Source organism: Lygodium microphyllum, chromosome 9 (genome assembly GCF_053477565.2).
Source record: "Lygodium microphyllum isolate KBCC chromosome 9, Lygodium_microphyllum_v1.1.10, whole genome shotgun sequence".
In the NCBI taxonomy this organism is placed as follows: domain Eukaryota; kingdom Viridiplantae; phylum Streptophyta; class Polypodiopsida; order Schizaeales; family Lygodiaceae; genus Lygodium; species Lygodium microphyllum.
In genome coordinates this window covers 132,137,436-132,154,652 of record NC_141143.1, presented here as the reverse complement: position 1 = coordinate 132,154,652, position 17,217 = coordinate 132,137,436, and positions in this window count along the sequence as shown.

Here is a 17,217-nt window from a genome sequence, read left to right as displayed (position 1 = left end):
AATGTCAAGGTCATAGTTATGCAATGTAGCTACCCATTTGTGTTGTTTGGGGGTAAGATTAGACTGAGAGAGGAAGTATTTGAGGACCCTATGGTCGCTTTTGACCCTAAATTTGCTTCCATACAAGTAGTGGTGCCATTTCTTGATGGCATGAAGGATGGCCAACATTTCTTGGTCATATACATTCATGGTCATCTCATTTTCAGCAAGTTTGTGGCTCTCAAATGTTATAACCCCATGCTCTTGTAACAATAAAGCCCCTATGCCTCTGCCACTGGCATCACACTGAATGGTGAATTCTTTCAAAAAATCTGGGCAAACCAAGATGGGCACCGAGGTAAGCAATTCTTTGAGCTGATTAAAGCTCTTATGAGCTATGGCATCCCAGAAAAATGCCTCTTTCTTAAGCCTATCCATCAAGGGAGCTGCAATAGTGGCATAATGCCCAATGAGTCTGCGATAGAATGATGAGAGACCAAGAAATCCTAAGTGAAGTGGTATTTGCAAGTGTGGGCCAGTCTTTTATACACTGCACTTTCTTAGGATCAGCCCTAATTCCATCTTCACTAATGATGTGCCCCAAGTATTCCACCTCCGTCTGCATGAAAGAACATTTTGTTTCCTTGGCAAAGAGCATGTGCTACCTCAATACATCAAACACCTGCCTCATGTGCCAAAGGTGATCCTTCAATGATCTACTATAGATGAGGATGTCATCAAAGAAGACCAATACAAATCTGAAAAGAAAGGGCTGAAGTATTTTGTTCATTAAGCTCTGAAAGGTGGGTGGTGTATTAGTTAACCCAAAACGGATGACCAAGAAATGATAAAGCCCCCTATCAGTATGAAATGCTGTTTTGACCTCATCCCCTGCCCTCATGCGGATTTGGTGATAGCCTGACCTCAAATCTATCTTCATAAAGTACTTAGCCCCCTTGAGCTCATCCAGTAAGTCATCTATGCGTGGAATAGGATACCTGTTCTTCACAGTGATCTTATTAAGATCCCTGTAGTCTATGCACATCCTGAAAGATCCATCCTTCTTTTTGACCAATAACATAGGGGAAGCATACGATGAAGAACTGGGCTCAATGAATTCCATGTCCAGTAATTCTTTGACTTGTTTGGCAACTTCTTCTCTTTCGCACCTAGACAATCTGTAAGGTGGCTTGTTCATAGGCTTTGATTGAGGCTCCAGATCAATGGGATGATCAACCGCCCTATTAGGGGGTAGTGCTGTAGGTACTTGGAAGAGGTCCTTGTACTCTTCTAAACGAGTTTTCAATGCTAAATTCTTTATTGTTTTAGTGGATTGATTTGAATTTTCTTTGTTTAATTGCAATACAAAGATTTGGGACCGTTTCTTGAACTCTTTCTTGAGTTGTTTGCTGGTAATGAGCTGAAATTCACTATCATTTTAAATTCCCTGCAAGTGAATGAGCTGTCCCACACTAATAAACTCCATATACAGCAAGGAAAATTCCATGGTTATAGTGCCCAAAGTTTTCAGCCAATCACAACCCAAGACAACATCTATAGGCCCCATTTCTAATGCAATTAAATCCAATTGCTGTCCAAAATTTTCAACAAGCTAAATATGAACAGCAGGGCATACTTGTGTGCTAATTTCTTCATCCCCATTGGCAACTTGCACCTTCAATGGCTGCTGTAAATCAATGGGAAAACACTTCAGCTTGTCCATGACTGCTCTATTAATGAAACTATGAGTGCTACCACTGTCCACGAGTATAAACACATCCTTCCCATGAATTTGGCCCTTAATACGCAATGTATTAGGGCTTCTGGATCCTGTCCAAGCATCCATTGATATGGTATAAGCAGTAGCAGTATGTTTTTTAGCATGTGGTCCAATCTTTCCACCCATAACCCATGATAAATGGCCACCGGGGTCAAAAGGAAAATAGTCAGCAGGGTCAAAGAACTCTTCTTGAGCAAACTCTTCATCAGCATCATTTGTTTCAGCAGTCATCATAAAAGCATGTGTATCTTTACGATCCTCCTTTGAGTCCTCAAATACCAACATGCTGTGAACCCGTGCCTTAGTATTTCTAAAAGCACATTTTAAGGCATGATCAGCTGTATACTTCTCGCCACATTTAAAACAAAGCCCCTTTTCCTTTCTTTCTTTATACAAATCCATGGGAATGGACCTTGGTACCAAAGGTTGAAGCATTTTTATTTCTGTTGTCCCCTTGCCTATTATCCATTCTTGGGCTGTTTGCTATCCTTAAATTGCCTTGTGGTCTTGAGGCATTAAAAGTGGGGTATGTGGGAATTTTTGGAGTGCTGAATGACATGTTACCACCACCATAATTGGCCCCAGACTACCGTGGCCTTACAACACCTCTTTGCTGTCCAGAATATGATTGCATGTGTCCTCTTTGCTGCCCAAACACTAGCTGAGATGCCCCTCTTTGCTGTCCATAATGAAATGAAGCATCCCAGCGATACTTGCGAGAGTACCTTTTAGCCAATTCAATAGCTTTGAACAAATCCGATGGGTTTTGAGCTGAAACACCAGCCAAGAGTTGGGGATCCATCCCATACACATACTTGTGTAACTTGGCATCATCACTAATTGACTCAATAGACATGGTAAGGTTAAGGAAGTGATTTGTATATTCTCTAATAGCAAGACCAAACTGTTCAAGGCCATACCATCGACGGGAAAGCTTTTCTTTCTCCACCGGTGAGACAAATACTTGCACCATGAGTGCCTTGAATGCTTCCCACGAGTTTACTTGCTGATTTTCTCTTTTAATGTACCTCCACCATGTATGTGCAAATCCTTCCAAGTGGATCGTTGCAAAATGGATCTTTTGTTCATCATTACGGGGTAGGATGTCATAATAATCCTCAAGCTTGGAGAGCCACTCTTCAAGTTCAGCTGGGGATGACGATTGACCATTGAATTTTGAGAAGACAATCTTGTCTCTCATCTCTCTTTCATGATTAGGTGGATGTCCCACATATCCAAACTGAGGCTGATCCATGTGGCTACCCAAAAATGAACCATTGTTAGAGAAATTTCTAGCAAAAGTGTCAAGATTGTGGGAGAGAAGGAAGGAGTCTCACTTGTAGCTTTCTTGCTTGCACAATGGGGGAATACACACAAGGGTGGAGGCTGAAAATAGTTTTCCTCTTCTTAGTTGTGGAAGCCAAAAGAACACTCGTACAAAGAAATAGAAGAACCCTATGTATGGGTCTCAAACCAAACGCAACTAACTAAAGTGGCATACTAACTCAGCCACGAACTAGAGTAGATAAGGATAGCTGTCATGTAGCTATTATTCATGGGCGGTGTACCAACCGCGTCTGCAACAACTGACAAGTCGGTGACATAAATACACAACGGTCACCCTGGCGTATCACGAGTGGAGCTCGATATCTCAACACTCCCCCTCGAGCTCAATCCCAATTCCTGCACACCAAGCAGGTCTCTGAACTTGCGCAGCTTCTCTGCGCCCAATGCCTTCCTGAATATGTCAGCTACCTGATCCTCTGTGCTGACATAAACTAGATCAATAAGACCTAGTAAAACCCTCTATTGCACATAGTGATAATGTACCTCAATGTGCTTTGTTCTAGCATGATAGACTAGGTTATTTGCCAAGTGTATACTACTCATGTTGTCACAATAAATGACAACTGGCCCATCAGTAGACTCATGCATATCATAAAGTAGCTTATGCAACCAAGCTACCTCACATGCAGCCATTGCTGCACCCTTGTACTCAGCCTCTGTGCTCGACAAGGCAACTGTAGGCTGTTTCTTGCTGCTCCAAGTGACTGCAGCACTCCCAAAAGAGAACACATATCCACTGGTAGATCGTCTATTAGAAATACTACCAGCCCAATCAGCATCAGTGTATCCATGCAACTGTATCTGAACCCCAGTCTCATAAAATAGTCCATACTGCAATGTGGACTTCACATACCTGAGTATGCGTCTAGCCGCATCCAAATGTGGTTTCCTTGGAGCCTGCATAAACTGACTTACCAATCCAACAGCATAGCTCAAATCTGGCCTGGTAATAGTCATATAAATCAAACTTCCTACTGTGCGTCTGTACATAGTAGGGTCTTCTAGAAGCTCACCTGCATCTGTGCTCAGCTTCACATTTTTCTCCAAAGGAATTGAAATAGGCTTACAGCCTGTCATCCCATATTTGGACAGCATGTCCAATCCATACTGCCTCTACAAGAGCTGTATCCCACTTGGTGATCTAATCACCTCAATGCCCAAGAAATAACGCAGCTCTCCCAAATCCTTCATCTCAAACTTCTGCTTCAATAGCATTTTCACATGAAGGATATCTTCATCACTGTCACCTGTCATAATCAAATCATCAACATAAATGACAAGTAGCATAATACCTTTCTTTGTTTTTCTCACATAAAGTGAGAAATCTGCCTTGAAAATCTGAAAGCCAATAGTGACAAGATACTGTCCTATCTTATCAGACCATGCTCTAGGTGCTTGCTTCAAGCCATACAAGGCTTTCTTCAACCTGCAAACAAACTCAGGATGAACATCATGCACATAACCTGGTGGCTGCTCCATATAGACCTCTTCTTGCAAATCACCATGCAAGAAGGCATTCTTTACATCCATCTGATGTAAAGACCATCCCTTTGATGCAGCCATAGCAATGACTGCTCTTACGGTTGCCATCCTTGCAACCAGACTGAATGTTTCTTCATAGTCAATGCCATATGTTTGTGCATACCCCTTGACTACTAATCTTGCCTTGTATCTGTTCATAGAACCATCTGCATTGTGCTTCACCTTATAAATCCACTTACAGCCAATTGCATTTTTACCTTTAGGCAAAGGTACCAATTCCCATGTAGCATTTGCTTCCAAGGCATCCATTTCTTCATCCATGGCTTTCTCCCATTTTTCTTTTCCCATGGCTTGCTCAAAAGAAGTGGGTTCTGGTTCTTGTATCACGTTGACCATATATGCATAGTGAATGGCTGTAAATCCATCATATTTTAGCCTATCCATAGGATACCTAGCTCTCGTAGACCTGCGCAAAGTAGGTTCACTCCCAGGTGCTCTCAAAACATCCCTGGTCTTCCTTACTCCAGGTGTAACAATAGAAGGAATACCCAACTCATCATCAATGCTCTGTTCTGAGCCACTGGATTCACCATCCACATAAGAGTGACCTGCATTCACATCAAACATGGGCTGATCAACCTTCTCTTTTCCTTTTCGTGATACCTGCATAGCACTATCTGCATTGCTTTGAGAAGATTCTCCTGATCTCAATCTGCGTGTCCATGGTGAAGAATGTGAACCACTGCTAGAGGACGCTCCAGGTCCACTAATATTTTGTGACTGCTGCTATGAATTATGTGCAGCATTACCATTTTGTGCATCTACATCATCAATCACATTTACTGGTTTATACCAGCTACTCATCTCATAAAAAACAACATCTCTGCTCACTATAAACTTACGAGTAGAAGGGTTATAGCATCTATATCCTTTTTGCTGCAGAGAGTAACCAATAAAGATGCACTTCTCAGCTTTTGGATCCAACTTGGATCTCAGCTCATCTGGCACATGTATATAGGCAATGCAACCAAAAATTTTCAAATGAGAAATATCTGGTTTCCTACCAGTATACCTCTCCTCTGGAGTCATCCCATGTATTGCTGCAGTGGGAGTCCTGTTCATTATATAGACTGCTGTAGAAACTGCTTTAGCCCAATAAAAATCTGTAAATGGTTTCCTTGCCTGTTTTCCAAACTGACAGGCTTCACATACCTTATGCATTTTTGCAACCTTGAATTTGGGCAATCCTGCAACAATATTTTGGGCCTGCATTGATTTAAGTTACTGTACATTAACATGACCAATGCGTTTATGCCAGATATCAATATCTGCAACTACACAGGTCCCATGTGCAAACATTGCTGCACTCAATTCAGACATGTCTGCATCCAATGTAAACATTCTTCCCTTCTTCTTTTCTTTTGCTATCAAGCGACCTTTATTTTTCATATCCTCAACAAAGCATCCATGAGGATTAAATCTGACCTGCAAGCCCTGCTCAACCATTTGACCAACAGAAACCAGATTCTTTGTGATATTCGGGACATGAAATACATCGGACAGGTATTTCTTTTTCCCATCCTGCATAGACAAAGAAAATTTTCCAATCTGCACAATAGGATGCGCAGTATCATCACCAGTCTCCACAAATCCTAGTTTTTCCATTTTCCTTGCATCCTCCATCCATTCTGCATGACCTGTCATGTGGTTTGATGCACCTGAGTCAACATACCATACATCATTGCTTTCTTCTGCACTTGTCACAGAATTGTTCATGTGCTGCACCATAAACAAGTGCTCATTTCTGTCATCACCCTGTCTACTAGAAGATGCATAATTCCCTTGTTGCAGTTTTCCATTCATGATGTCATTCTGCTTTTTATAGCAGCCTTTAGCCATATGACCCATTTTACCACAGTAGTAGCATTCAACATCACTGTTTGCATTTTGGCCTCTTTGCCATCCACCATGACCTCTTTGGCTCCCCCTGCCTCTAGAGTTACCACATCCTCCTCCATAGGACTGGTTTTCTTGAGTTTGTTGCATATTCTGATTTCTACCACGGCCTCCATATCGGCCTCCTCTACCTCTGCCTCTACCTCTTCCAGCATTTGAGTAGAAGACAGCTTCTTTTGAAGTTCCTCCTGAAGAAGATGCACCACCATTTCTCTGCTCCTCAGAAATTAGAAGAGCAATCAACACCTCAAAATCAGGAAATCTTTCACGAACGGAAATGGATGTTCGAAACTGTGCATAATCCTTTCCTAGACCATTCAAGGTCACAGAAACTAAATCATCATCTTCCACTGGCGACCCAATGGAAGCAAGTGCATCTGCAATCTTCTTCACCTTCATGTGGTAGTCATTGATGCTCATATTTTCTCTTTGCACATTATGCAACTCTTGCTTGAGCTGCATTTTCCTGGCTTGTGTATTTGTACTATACATTTTTGACAAAGTATCCCATGCCTCCTTTGGCGTACTTGCATCTTGAATATGCACAATCATAGAGTCTGAAATGCTGATAGACAGCCAGTACATAACTTTCCTGGCTCTCTCATGCCATGCTTTAAATGCTTGCATTTGCTGTTGATTGGGAACATCAGGAAGAACTGGTTCTTCTTCATTTCCTGCAACAAATTCCCAATATCCTTTTCCCATAAGGAAATTCATCATTCTAAACTTCCATGCTTGGAAGTTGTTCTTGTCAAGCTTTTCAGTGACAATCTGTGAGAGAGAATCAGACGCCATTACAGAACACTGCAAAAAATTCTGTCACTGCAAAGAACACAGCTTCAGCCTCACAAAGGCAAATCTGCAAAACTGATGAAAGTGGTATTTGACCACACAGTCACTTCCTAGTGACGATTTTGCATCAACCAGCAACAGGGATGATTCTGTAACTCCCAATGTCTCTACGCACAAGCATATGATGCAATTTCTACAGTAACCTTTCACCGACCTGTAGAACAGTGGCTGCACAGCATAAAACTGGGCCTTTTCCTGAGTGCATGCAGAAAACTTCCACCTCCAAAACAGACCTCGAAATGGCCTCAAATCAAAAAAACAAGGTCGTCATGGGCTAAATCCCTCTCCCGCAGCATATACTTCCCTCTTGCTTCACCGCGAAGGGCGTCTCAATCTGAGACAATGCACTCCTGCACTTTTCGGCTATGCTACCTGCAGAGATCTACTCCCAAAACAGAAAATGAAAGCAACACTGCTCCTCTTACCCGAACACCACGAGCTTGGCTTGCTTTCTTGAGCTCCTTACCACGAACAAGGCTCTGATACCATGTCAAGATTGTGGGAGAGAAGGAAGGATCTCACTTGTAGCTTTCTTGCTTGCACAATGGGGGAATACACACAAGGGTGGAGGCTGAAAATAGTTTTCCTCTTCTTAGTTGTGGAAGCCAAAAGAACACTCGTACAAAGAAATAGAAGAACCCTATGTATGGGTCTCAAACCAAACTCAACTAACTAAAGTGGCATACTAACTGAGCCACGAACTAGAGTAGACAAGGATAGCTGTCATGTAGCTATTATTCATAGGCGGTGTACCAACCGCGTCTGCAACTGACAAGTCGGTGACATAAATACACAACGGTCACCCTGGCGTATCACGAGTGGAGCTCGATATCTCAACAAAAAGATGGCTGAGCTTGCATAGATGGCATGGGCCCTTGTGATGACTAAAAATTTCCCCTCATTGCATTGTTCATGGGCTCCTCCTGTCTATGTGAAGGCTCTCCTTATTTAAAAGTGCTGTTAGGGATGCCCATTCTCCCCAAAATGCCTTGAGAGCTCATATTTGTTGCATTCAGTAGTGGGGCCATCACTCGTTCAGCATGCATACCTAATCTATCCTCATGTTCCTTCCCTTTCATTTGGAATTCTATCCACTTAGTAATCTGGGCAGCAAGGGTGTCCATAGTGGTCTTCATTTAACCAATGCCTTCCATCAATTCTCTATGTCTCTTAGCATGCCTTGTCTCATGCGAACTGAGGGTATTAGTGAGTGCATTGAGGCTATCCATGCCATGAGAATAATCTTCATCTTCCATTTCAAGGTTAGTTTCAGCCCTCGGGGTCACTCTTTTTCCCGTAACTTGAGCTAGGAAGCTTCGATTGACCTACCTTTTTGTTCAAACCAGAGCCAAGGATGCCCTCTTTGAACTGATTATAAGCATGCACTCCAAGATTTTATACAAAAAATTCTGTAATAGGAAAAGTATTGCTGTACTGTGTAGTCCAGCAACCTGTCTATACCTGTAGGAGACCTATTTTGACCTGTAAGTATCTTGTGGAGTCCAAATAGAGATCCAAAACTGATCCAAGCCCTTAGTAAGACCTATGGACACTCTGCAAGACTTGCACCTCAATTCCTGGGAGTAGGTTTACCCCTGTAAATGCAAACAAACTACTTATAGCACCCTATGAGGGTTAAGAAAGGGGAAACAATGGATTATCTTGTCAATGCATGATTGAAGGGTCATCCCACGTGGCATGATGCATTGCCCAGTCATCCAATTTCACTGTTTGTGGCCTTATTCCAGAATTGAGCATGTCATAAGTATCTTTTAGCACAATTTTCCATGCATAGGCATCTCTCATATATCCCAAGCATTGCATTCACTGCCATTGATTGCATATGTGTTCCCATGTCTGCAAATACATCCTCAATAAAATTTCCATACATTTGCAGCCAATAATACATCCATACATCAGTGCCAAGTCAATATCTCAGTTCTTCAAATGAGTACTTGCACCTGCAAGCAACTTTGGGCTCCGAATCACTGGGAGGTGGGCAAAGTTCCCCCCGGGCCAGGTTGTGCACCCCTTCATGGTCTTTGATGGCAAGGGGGGGTCACCCCTCTTTTGTCTTGCCACCTTGCCTGGCATCGGGCCTTTTCCTCACCCGGAGTATACATGGCAGACATTTATTATTTAAGCAATCAACATGCTATGCAAGGTGGCTTGGAAGTAATTCTTTTCATGAGGTGCATGGAACTAAATTGGGAATAAGGAGAGGGCTTACTGAGCAGTGACTCACTGCTAACTCACCTCATTTACAATGGATTTCAGGGATTAATATTTGCTCAAGCAATTATCACAAGTCAAGAGGTTAGGGTGAGGCAATCAGTAAATAGTAATGAGAATTTCCAGCATGGAATGGATCATCTTAAATGTAAGGAAGCCTAAGAGAAGACTGAAATTAAATTGGCAGCATGTAAGCATTGAAATTTGGAAGAAAATGCATGATTGACTACTTGAATCTCTTCCAACAATAGGCTTGTTAGGCTCAACAAGAGGATGAAATTAGAAGAGAGCTCAAGAGTCAATTACCTCTTAAATTGGTGAAGTTGGCTAAGAATCAGTGGCGCCAATGTCCCCATGATTGGTCTCCAATGCTCCCATTAGCTTCATGATGACAACTTCAGCCAAGAATTGAGTCTTCAAGCTTGATTCTTCAATGGGGAAATGAAAGGTTGAACTCTAGTAATTCTCAGCATGCCTTGAAGATCATAGAAGAAGAATGCCCCAAAATCTCATCCCATAATGCCTTCCTGTGCTCCATAGCTCTTCCCATTGAGTAAGCAAGCTCCATTGATGGTAAAGAGTCCAATCTTGAAGCCCTGGGACCCAATCTTGAAGGAAACTTGAAGAAAATGAAGGTTGTGGTCTATGGCTATGGCTGCACCAAATGTCCAGCTTGCAATCTTGCTTCCATATTCAAGTACGGGCCTCTAGATGCTTGCTTCTTCAAGGATTCCTATAGGTACAAGTTCCTAGGATCAAGGAAGGAAAAAGCCCTCAAGAATCAATGTGAATGCTGAAGGAGAATCCATGGCTATCCATGGCTTGCACCTGTTAGGGTTTCAGAGGGGCTGAAGGATGTTCAAGAGGATGAAATAGTGGCTTCAATCTTGCAAGAATCAACTGCCAGATGCTGAGGAAGAAGGCCAAGATGAAGAGAAGCCTGGTATGCTGCTGATTTTTCTTAGGTAGTTGCCCGAAATTTGCGTTGCAAATCACGGGCTATGCACAAGAAGGAAGGAGGCAACTCAGTCACTCAATTAGGTATTTGAAATGAAGCATAGGGCCCCCTGGAAGCTGTGGTAGAAGGCATTTGGTCACTGGGGATGGGAGGAAGAAGATCTCAGATGTTGTTCTCCTCCATGGCAGCTTGGCAAGAGCTTGAGAATGAAGAGAGAGAAGATTGCATATGAAAAGTAACTAAGACTAACTCTTCCCTACTTCTTGTGACCACTGTTCCTAAAATTTTACCTTCAAATTTGGTCCAGAATGACCCATGACCTACTAAATGTGGTGTTCCAGCCTCCAATCTTGGTCCAAGGACTCCATTAATGCTCTTCACTGCTGTCCTCTTGGTCCTTGACCTGTGGCTCTTTAGTGCTCCTCCATTTTTGTGCCTATCACTATGTACCTGAAGCTTCTTGGATTTTAAAACTGAAAAGGATGGTAACTAAGCATGTAAAGTAGCTAAATGGATCAGAACTAGAGCTCTGATACCACTTGTAATGAAGGAGACAGGAGAGAGAAAAGGGGAGGAGAGAGAGAGATGGTGTAAAAGAGAGAGAAAGACTACAAGAAGAGAGAGAAAGAGAGTGACAAGGATAGAGAAAGACTAGAAAAAGAGAGAGAAAGACAGAAAGTGAGAGAAAGGAGCCATGAGAGCTTGAAGAAGGAGATGAAGATGAAAGGAGACTTGTATTATAATATGATAATGAAAAATCAAGTCCCTAACACCTTATATACTAGCCAATGTAGCTAGTATTTTCCTATTATTAAATCCCCCTCTCTTACAGGATAGGAGCAAAACATTTGAGTATGTAGTAGGGTTTTGTGTTGATGTATAGCAGGTTGAAATAGGGAAAAGAAGGGGAAAAAAATAAAAATTTGGGTTAAATGTTGGTAAGGGGAGCAAGACTAAGGTGAATGCAGGCCTAGGCAGGTAATAAGAGGCTAGGAGTGGCAGGAGAGACCTCAGTTTGCGTATCAAGGGTTCAAGGAGTTGGAGAGAGAGGGAGAGCTTCATTGCGTGCACCTACTTTCATTTTGCCATCGAGGAGTTCTTTGCCCATTACAGGTACTCCCACACCTTCTCTTGCATGACTAGCTAGGATTTGGAGATATTTGACCAGTAGGAAGGCCACGATCATTCGACACGATGAATTCTGTGAAATTCCCGTAAAAAACACATTGTGTTCAACCCGACGATTTTGGGCCGAGTCCCAGAATCGGCCCTCGGCCCACCTGACTCGGACGCCAACCACTCCGACCACCTGGCTCGGACACCAACCAATTGGACCACCTGACTTGGACTACTTGACTCGGACCACTTGACTCGGACACTCATTGCGTGGCCCATCTGAGTCAACCATTCAGACCAACTTAATATTTGGCTCTCAGCCTTGCCGACTCGGCCAACCCCACTCGGACAAGCTGACATTTGGCCTAGTCGAATACACCACTCGAACCAACTATGCACTCGAGGTCCACCTAACTTATCCCTTGGCCATTCGGCCCAAACCCCCCATTCAGACAAATCACTCGACCCTCAGCCCCAATCAATTCGGCCCACTACCATTCAACCATTCAGCCCTCGAACAACCACATTTCGACTATCCGAATTGACATTCGAACTAGTTACATTCGGTCCGTAACCACTCGGACGGCTCGAATCGGACATTTGGCCCCTACAATTCGGACTTGCTGGGTCGAATTGGGATTTTTTCAAAATTTTAACTTGTAAACCCTGAAACTGACCTAGAGACCATATAGAGCCAAAAAGCACATCATAGATCTATCACTAGATTAAAATCCAGAGCAAGTAGTTCAAAACTTGGCTATGAATGGTCCTTCAAATCACGCATGGTGTTTAGCGTAATGGCCTTGTGGGCTGGGGGGGATTGCCTCCCCCCCCCCCCCCCCCCCCCCCCCCCCCCCCGACCCTTGTAGAGGGGGCTCTACCCCCTCCACACCTCCCCCAAGTAGACTGGAGAGAAAACATTCACTGTGATAGGTCCTCCAAATTAGATCGTAGTCTAGTAATGGCTCTACACAAGCATAGATTCTCACTTGCAAAACAACAACCAAAAGCCCATACTCGAATAAAGACAAATAGAGACCCTAGAACCTCAATGGGTCAATCTAGCCAATATGGGAAAAAAGGCCACACCACAAAAACATGTACATGTTGCATTTGGATTGAATCTAGTCAAAGAAGAATGCAACAACATTAAGCTACAACTGTGAGGATGACTACAATGATAGTCCTGATGATAGATGCACCTTGAATGGCACTGCACAAATGACCCAAGTTATCAGTAGAGAATCCACATCTGGTTGTGCAGTTGGGAGACTCAAAGGCATGTATCAGAAGGCTTGAATTTATAAGCCAAGACCCGAAAGATGAAGACATAGTACCGCCTGCTTATCTTAGGGTCAAAATCACTGCAAAAAGAGAGCACACTGTTGATGCTCTCATCGATGGAGCTGATTTTAATATCTTGACCTATGAAGCATGGACCCTACTAGGCTAACCAGAGCTCACACCAACTAATGCAACTCTTAGTCCTTACGGGGGACGCTCACAAGCACTTATAGGGAAGTGCAATATCCTTGTAACTATTGAAATTAAAATCTTGTCTATCCTCTTCCATGTTCCTCCAAATAGTGTTAATTGTGAAAAGGAAATCCTCCTAGGAAGACCCTTCAAAAGGGCGACGAAGTGTGAGGCCGATGACGTAGCACAGAGGATACACTTGACATTACTGGGTGTGAGGATAATCACAACCTTTCATAAGGGTGACCTCATCAAACCTCGAGGGAAGGACAAGGAACATTTTGACATACCAGGCAAGTCTAGTGATGAGAGTAAGGATTTGTTGAAAGAGTTGATACAAGCGCATGTTGAATAGAGAGAACCAGTGAGCGAGGCCATGCTTGAAATAAGAAGGTTAGGAGACAATGCCAAGGATAGGCTTTGGACTTACAAATATCGTAGAAGACCACAAAATAAGGGCAAGCCTTATAGACAAAGGTATTGATGGAGAGCCAACACAACACCGTGATGGATATCCAAAGTGTTGCTTTGGACTTACAAATATCGTAGAAGACCACAAAATAAGGGCAAGCCTTATAGACGAAGGTATCGATGGAGAGCTAGCACAACACCGTGATGGATATCCAAAGTGTTGCTATGTGCACAAGGGTATTATGCAGGTAACCGATGGATTTGGGTACCGAAACCCCTGCTAAATTTCCTCTATTAGTTGAAGGACAGATCACATCAAAAGAAAAGAAGCACAGTAGGAAATATAAACGAAAATCCAAGTCTCAAGGCAAGAAACAAACCATGACTATTCAAAAGTTAGATCCTCAACCTAGCATGCTTAACAAGGTAGATCCTTAGCCTAGCATGCTTAACAAGATGTAACCATTGAGTGTGCACAAAGACCATTAGTGCCCAAGGAGCCTTTGACTTTCTAAGAGGATAATGAGCATCACAGGCACAACGCTGCTCATGATAAGGTTGATTGCTCAACAAAGAAAATGGCAGAATTGCCTAATAGTCGCAAGCAAATCTTCAGGTCAATGCCAAGTCCACCTAGGAGTCCCGAATCTCCTACACCCTCTTTTCCTAAATAGACACAAGAAGCACAACAATAGTTTTCTAGTGTAGCTACTCAATCCCAATCCCTATCTCCATCTAAGCTTCCAAATGTCCAAGATGCAGGACATGACACCACCGTTAGCTCTCAGCCTAAGGATATGCTTATGCAATCCATTGTGACTATCTCAATTGATGCTTGATATGTGCAAGTGAATGTGCAAAGGATATGCCTATGCAATCCATTGTGACTATCTCAACTGATGCTTGATCTATGCAAGTGAATGTGCAAAGGGCAACAAAAGACATGGCCACTTTTGATCTTCTTAATAACTTGACATTGTAATCTACCAATAGTGGCCAGTGCACTGAACTAGCCACTACTACTTCCACTCAAGAATCACAACAGTCACAACCTTTGGCCGTGATGATGCCTCTTGCAGAACGTGTCCTTGGAAATTCATCTCTGAAAGAGGTGTCACAACCAACGGCCTTGAAAAATCCAACACTTTCAAAGCACCTAAAGTCTAGGCTTGAGGAGAAATCTCTTGACGATTTGGCCAAGAAGAGGCACATCTGACCAATGAACTAGAGATGAAGTGCATGATGAAGCTTGATCACAAGCTGACAACCATCACATGTGCGTACCTCCATGTGGATGTCACAAGGCCAACACCAGAACACACAAAGCTTATAGCCAAACTTGTAACTTGGGATGAGCAACAACATGTTTACTCCCACTATGTAGCTGTTGTTGAAGACATCATGAAGGACATCCCAGAAGCCACAACTAGAGAATTTCGCTTGATACCCTCACTCTATATACTGCTCAATGTGTGACAAGAAGAGAAAGGACAATGCAAATTTGTGCAAAAATGGTACTTGGTAGCCAAAATTGGCCACCGACTAATGACACTCACTAAGCAAAGGAAAGCCCTTTGGACATCAATACATGATCCCACGTATGTTTCCCCAGCCTCATTACAAGTATTGGCAGCAGTCTATGAGGTCTAGCTCTCAACCACTGTCCAAAAACATCCCTTGTACGATAAACTGTCAAGATTGTGGGAGAGAAGGAAGGAGTCTCGCTTGAAGCTTTCTTGCTTGCACAATGGGGGAAGACACACAAGGGTGGAGGCTGAAAATAGTTTTCCTCTTCTTAGTTGTGTAAGCCAAAAGAACTCAAGTACAAAGAAATAGAAGAACCCTATATATGGGTCTCAAACCAAACTCAACTAACTAAGGTGGTAGACTAACTGAGCCACGAACTAGAGTAGATAAGGATAGCTATCATGTAGCTATTATTCATGGGCGGTGTACCAACCACGTCTACAACTGACAAGTCGGTGACATAAATACACAACGGTCACCCTGGCGTATCACGAGTGGAGCTCGATATCTCAACACTCCCCCTCGAGCTCAATCCCAATTCCTGCACACCAAGCAGGTCTCTGAACTTGCGCAGCTTCTCTGCGTCCAATGCCTTCGTGAATATGTCAGCTACCTGATCCTCTGTGCTGACATAAACTAGATCAATAAGACCTAGTAAAACCCTCTCTCGCACATAGTGATAATGCACCTCAATATGCTTTGTTCTAACATGATAGACTGGGTTATTTTCCAAGTGTATACTACTCATGTTGTCACAATAAATGACAACTGGTCCATCTGTAGACTGATGCATATCATAAAGTAGCTTATGCAACCAAGCTACCTCACATGCAGCCATTGCTGCACCCTTGTACTCAGCCTCTGTGCTCGACAAGGCAACTGTAGGCTGTTTCTTGCTGCTCCAAGTGACTGCAGCACTCCCAAAAGAGAACACATATCCACTGGTAGATCGTCTATTAGAAATACTACCAGCCCAATCAGCATCAGTGTATCCATGCAACTGTATCTGAACCCCAGTCTCATAAAATAGTCCATACTGCAATGTGGACTTCACATACCTGAGTATGCGTCTAGCCGCATCCAAATGTGGTTTCCTTGGAGCCTGCATAAACTGACTTACCAATCCAACAGCATAGCTCAAATCTGGCCTGGTAATAGTCATATAAATCAAACTTCCTACTATGCGTCTGTACATAGTAGGGTCTTCTAGAAGCTCACCTGCATCTGTGCTCAGCTTCACATTTTGCTCCAAAGGAACTGAAATAGGCTTACAGCCTGTCATCCCATATTTGGACAGCATGTCCAATCCATACTGCCTCTGCAAGAGCTGTATCCCACTTGGTGATCTAATCACCTCAATGCCCAAGAAATAACGCAACTCTCCCAAATCCTTCATCTCAAACTTCTGCTTCAATAGCATTTTCACATGAAGGATATCTTCATCACTGTCACCTGTCATAATCAAATCATCAACATAAATGACAAGTAGCATAATACCTTTCTTTGTTTTTCTCACATAAAGTGAGAAATCTGCCTTGGAAATCTGAAAGCCAATAGTGACAAGATACTGTCCTATCTTGTCAGACCATGCTCTAGGTGCTTGCTTCAAGCCATACAAGGCTTTCTTCAACCTGCAAACAAACTCAGGATAAACAGCATGCACATAACATGGTGGCTGCTCCATATAGACCTCTTCTTGCAAATCACCATGCAAGAAGGCATTCTTTACATCCATCTGATGTAAAGACCATCCCTTTGATGCAGCCATAGCAATGACTGCTCTTACAGTTGCCATCCTTGCAACTGGACTGAATGTTTCTTCATAGTCAATGCCATATGTTTGTGCATACCCCTTGACTACTAATCTTGCCTTGTATCTGTTCACAGAACCATCTGCATTGTGCTTCACCTTATAAACCCACTTACAGCCAATTGCATTCTTACCTTTAGGCAAAGGTACTAACTCCCATGTAGCATTTGCTTCCAAGGCATCCATTTCTTCATCCATGGCTTTCTCCCATTTTTCTTTTCCCATGGCTTGCTCAAAAGATGTGGGTTCTGGTTCCTGTATCACTTTGACCATATATGCATAGTGAATGGC